We start from the raw sequence: 6,000 nt of genomic DNA on the forward strand, positions 1-6,000 counted from the left end.
CTGGACCTGGACCAGACTGATGGTAAACCTGTACCTGGACCAGACGGATGATAAACCTGGACCAGAACCACACTCATGATAAACCTGGACCAGTACCAGACAAATGATTACCCTAGACCAGACTGACGAAGACTCAGATGTTGGTCTTGAGGACAAACACAGAAAGAGTTTATGAAGGTGTTCACCTGCTGTGACCACATGAAAGGGGCGTGGCCTGTTCAGTGAATCAGCTGATTGTGATCCCGCATCTGATCTTATCTGAGAATTTGAAAGTCCTGTTTTCTCATTTGGTTATGGTGGAAAGATTCAAAGTGTTTCTAAAGATAAACCTGAAAGCAGGTCCACATTAGAGTCCACATCAGGGTCTACATCAGAGTCTAGAGTCTACATCAGAGTCCACATCAGGGTCTACATCAGAGTCTAGATCAGAGTCTACATCATAGTACACATCTCAGAGCACACATCAGAGTCTAGAGTCTACATCAGAGTCCACATCAGGGTCTACATCAGAGTCTAGATCAGAGTTTACATCATAGTCCACATCTCAGAGCACACATCAGAGTCTAGAGTCTACATCAGAGTCTACATCATAGTACACATCTCAGAGCACACATCAGAGTCTAGAGTCTACATCAGAGTCTAGATCAGAGTCTACATCATAGTCCACATCTCAGAGCACACATCAGAGTCTAGAGTCCACATCAGAGTCTCCTTCAGAGTCTACATCAGAGTCTACATCAGAGTCTACATCAGAGTCGACATCAGAGTCTACATCAGAGCCTACATCAGAGTCTACATCAAAGTCTACATCAGAGTCTACATCAGAGTCTACATCAAAGTCTACATCAGAGTCGACATCAGAGTCCGCATCAGAGTCTACATCAAAGTCTACATCAGAGTCTACATCAGAGTCTACATCAGAGTCTACATCAAAGTCTACATCAGAGTCTACATCAGAGTCTACATCAGAGTCTACATCAAAGTCTACATCAGAGTCTACATCAGAGTCTACATCAGAGTCCACATCAGAGTCTACATCAGAGTCTGCATCAGAGTCCGCATCAGAGTACACATCAGAGTTCACATCTCAGAGTACACATCAGAGTCTAGAGTCAACATCAGAGTCTATATCAGAGTCTACATCAGAGTCCACATCAGAGTACACATCAGAGTCTAGAGTCTACATCAATGTCTACATCAGAGTCCACATCAGAGTCTACATCAGAGTCTACATCAGAGTCTACATCAAAGTCTACATCAGAGTCTACATCAGAGTCTACATCAGAGTCTACATCAGAGTACATGTCAGAGTCTTGAGTCTACATCAGAGTCTACATCAAAGTCTACATCAGAGTCTACATCAGAGTCTACATCAGAGTCCACATCAGAGTCTACATCAGAGTCCACATCAGAGTCTACATCAGAGTCTACATCAGAGTCTACATCAAAGTCTACATCAGAGTCTACATTAGAGTCTACATCAGAGTCTACATCAGAGTACAGATCTCAGAGTACACATCAGAGTCTAGAGTCTACATCAGAGTCTACATCAGAGTCTGCATCTGAGTCCACATCAGAGTCTATATCAGAGTCCACATCAGAGTGCAAATCTCAGAGTACACATCAGAGTCTAGAGTCTACATCAGAGTCCACATCAGAGTCTACATCAGAGTCTGCATCTGAGTCCACATCAGAGTCTATATCAGAGTCCACATCAGACTCAACACCAGCGTCAAAACTCTACATCAGAGTCTAGAGTCCACATCAGAGTCTACATTAGAGTGTACGTTGTAGTCAAGACTCTAAACCAGCAAGTATACCAGGCTTAAACCAATAAGTATACCAGACGTTAACCAATGAGTAGACTAGGCTTAAACCAGTGAGTATATCAGGCTTAAACCAGTGAGTATACCAGGCTTAAACTGGTGAATATACCAGGCTTAAACCAGTGAATATACCAGGCTTAAACCAATGAGTATACCAGACGTTAACCAATTAGTAGACTAGGCTTAAACCAGTGAGTATACCAGGCTTAAACCAATGAGTATACCAGACGTTAACCAATTAGTAGACTAGGCTTAAACCAGTGAGTATATCAGGCTTAAACCAGTGAGTATACCAGGCTTAAACTGGTGAATATACCAGGCTTAAACCAGTGAATATACCAGTCTTAAACCAGTGAGTATACCAGGCTTAAACCAGTGAATATACCAGGCTTAAACCAGTGAGTATACCAGGCTTAAACCAGTGAGTATACCAGGCTTAAACCAGTGAGTATACCAGGCTTAAACCAGTGAGTATACCAGACGTTAACCAATTAGTAGACTAGGCTTAAACCAGTGAGTATACCAGGCTTAAACCAATGAGTATACCAGACGTTAACCAATTAGTAGACTAGGCTTAAACCAGTGAGTATATCAGGCTTAAACCAGTGAGTATACCAGGCTTAAACTGGTGAATATACCAGGCTTAAACCAGTGAATATACCAGTCTTAAACCAGTGAGTATACCAGGCTTAAACCAGTGAATATACCAGGCTTAAACCAGTGAGTATACCAGGCTTAAACCAGTGAATATACCAGGCTTAAACCAGTGAGTATACCAGGCTTAAACCAGTGAATATACCAGGCTTAAACCAGTGAGTATACCAGGCTTAAACCAGTGAGTATACCAGGCTTAAACCAGTAAATATACCAGGCTTAAAGCAATGAGTATACCAGGCTTAAACCAATGAGTTTACCAATCTAAAACCAATAAGTATACCAGGCGTAAACCAGTAAGTACACCAGGCTTAAACCAGTGAATATACCAGGCTTAAACCAATGAGTATACCAGGCATTAACCAATGAGTATACCAGGCTTAAAGCAGTGAGTATACCAGGCTTAAACCAGTGAGTATACCAGGCTTAAAGCAGTGAGTATACCAGGCTTAAACCAATGAGTATACCAGGCTTAAACCAGTGAGTATACCAGGCTTAAACCAGTGAGTATACCAGGCTTAAACCAGTGAGTATACCAGGCTTAAACCAGTGAGTATACCAGGCTTAAACCAGTGAGTATACCAGGCTTAAAGCAGTGAGTATACCAGGCTTAAACCAATGAGTATACCAGGCTTAAAGCAGTGAGTATACCAGGCTTAAACCAATGAGTATACCAGGCTTAAACCAGTGAGTATAACAGGCCTAAAGCAGTGAGTATACCAGGCTTAAACCAGTGAGTATACCAGGCGTTTACCAATGAGTTTACCAATCTTAAACCAATAAGTATACCAGGCGTTAACCAGTAAGTACACCAGGCTTAAACCAGTGAGTATACCAGGCTTAAACCAATGAGTATACCAGGCATTAACCAATGAGTATACCAGGCTTAAAGCAGTGAGTATACCAGGCTTAAACCAGTGAGTATACCAGGCTTAAAGCAGTGAGTATACCAGGCTTAAACCAGTGAGTATACCAGGCTTAAACCAGTGAGTATACCAGGCTTAAACCAGTGAGTATACCAGGCTTAAAGCAGTGAGTATACCAGGCTTAAACCAATGAATATACCAGGCTTAAACCAGTGAGTATACCAGGTTTAAAGCAGTGAGTATACCAGGCTTAAACCAATGAGTATACCAGGCTTAAAGCAGTGAGTATACCAGGCTTAAACCAATGAGTATACCAGGCTTAAACCAGTGAGTATAACAGGCCTAAAGCAGTGAGTATACCAGGCTTAAACCAGTGAGTATACCAGGCTTAAACCAGTGAGTATACCAGGTTTAAACCAGTGAGTATACCAGGCTTAAAGCAGTGAGTATACCAGGCTTAAACCAGTGAGTATACCAGGTTTAAACCAGTGAGTATACCAGGCTTAAACCAATGAGTATACCAGGTGTTAACCAATGAGTAGACCAGGCATAATCCAGTGAGTATACAAGACGTTAACCAAATAGTATTCGAGGCGTTAACCAACTAGTATACCAGTCTTAAACCAATGAGTATACGAGGCTTAAACCAATGAGTTTACCAGTCTTAAACCAGTAAGTATACCAGGCGTTAACCAATGAGTATACGAGGCTTAAACCAATTAGTATACCAGTCTTAAACCAGTGACTATACCAAGCGTTAACCAATGAGTCCAGGCTTACACCAATGAGTATACCAGGCTTAAACCAGTGAGTATACCAGTCTTAAACCAGTGAGTATACCAGGCATTAACCAATGAGTATACCAGGCTTACACCAATGAGTTTACCAGGCTTAAACCAGTGAATATACCAGGCTTAAACCAATGAGTATACCAGGCTTAAACCAGTGAGTATACCAGGCTTAAACCAATGAGTATACCAGGCTTACACCAGTGAGTATACCAGGCTTAAACCAGTGAGTACACCAGGCTTAAACCAATGAGTATACCAGGCTTAAACCAGTGAATATACCAGGCTTAAACCAGTGAGTATTCCAGGCTTAAACCAGTGAGTATATCAGGCTTAAACCAGTGAGTATACCAGGCTTTAACCTATGAGTATACCAGGCGTTAACCAATGAGTATACCAGGCATAAACCAATGAGTATACCAGGCGTTAACCAATGAGTATACCAGGCGTTAACCAATGAGTATACAAGGCTTAAACCAATAAGTATACCAGGCTTAAACCAGTGAGTATACCAGGCTTAAACCAATGAGTATACCAGACTTAAACCAGTGAGTATACCAGGCATTAACCAATGAGTATACCAGGCTTAATCCAATAAGTGTACCAGGCTTAAACCAGTGAGTATACCAGGCTTAAACCAGTGAGTATACCAGGCTTAAACCAATGAGTATACCAGGCTTAAACCAGTGAGTATACCAGGCTTAAACCAGTGAGTATACCAGACTTAAAGCAGTAAGTATAACAGGCTTAAACCAGTGAGTATACCAGGCGTTAACCAATGAGTATACCAGGCTTAAACCAATGAGTATAACAGGCTTAAACCAATGAGTATACCAGGCGTTAAACCAGTGAGTATACAAGGCTTAAACCAATGAGTATACCAGGCTTAAACCAGTAAGTATACCAGGCTTAAACCAGTGAGTATACCAGGCTTAAACCAATGAGTATACCAGGCTTAAACCAGTGAGTATACCAGGCTTTAACCAGTGAGTATATCAGGCTTAAACCAGTGAGTATACCAGGCTTAAACCAGTGAGTATACCAGGCTTAAACCAGCGAGTATACCAGGCTTAAACCAGTGAGTATACCAGGCTTAAACCAGTGAGTATACCAGGCGTTAACCAATGAGTATGCTAGGCTTACACCAGTGAGTATACCAGGCTTACACCAGTGAGTATACCAGGCTTAAACCAGAGAGTATACCAGGCTTAAACCAGTGAGTATACCAGGCTCCGACCAATGAGTATACCAGGCGCAAACCAGTGAGTATACCAGGCTTAAACCAGCGAGTATACCAGGCTTAAACCAGTTAGTATACCAGGCTTAAACCAGTGAGTATATCAGGTTTAAACCAGTGAGTATACCAGGCTTAAACCAGTGAGTATGCCAGGCTTAAACCAGTGAGTATACCAGGCTTAAACCAGTGAGTACACCAGGCTTAAAGCAGTGAGTATACCAGGCTTAAACCAGTGAGTATACCAGGCTTAAAGCAGTGAGTATACCAGGTTTAAACCAGTGAGTATACCAGGCTTAAACCAGTGAGTATACCAGGCTTAAAGCAGTGAGTATACCAGGCTTAAACCAGTGAGTATACCAGGTTTAAACCAGTGAGTATACCAGGCGTTAACCAAGGAGTATACCAGGCTTAAACCAATGAGTATACCAGTCTTAAACCAGTGACTATACCAGGCGTTAACCAATGAGTATGCTAGGCTTACACCACTGAGTATACCAGGCTTACACCAGTGAGTATACCAGGCTTAAACCAGAGAGTATACCAGGCTTAAACCAGTGAGTATACCAGGCTTCGACCAATGAGTATACCAGGCGCAAACCAGTGAGTATACCAGGCTTAAACCAGCGAGT

The sequence above is a fragment of the Cheilinus undulatus genome, unplaced genomic scaffold (genome assembly GCF_018320785.1).
Source record: "Cheilinus undulatus unplaced genomic scaffold, ASM1832078v1 Contig4, whole genome shotgun sequence".
Taxonomy (NCBI): domain Eukaryota; kingdom Metazoa; phylum Chordata; class Actinopteri; order Labriformes; family Labridae; genus Cheilinus; species Cheilinus undulatus.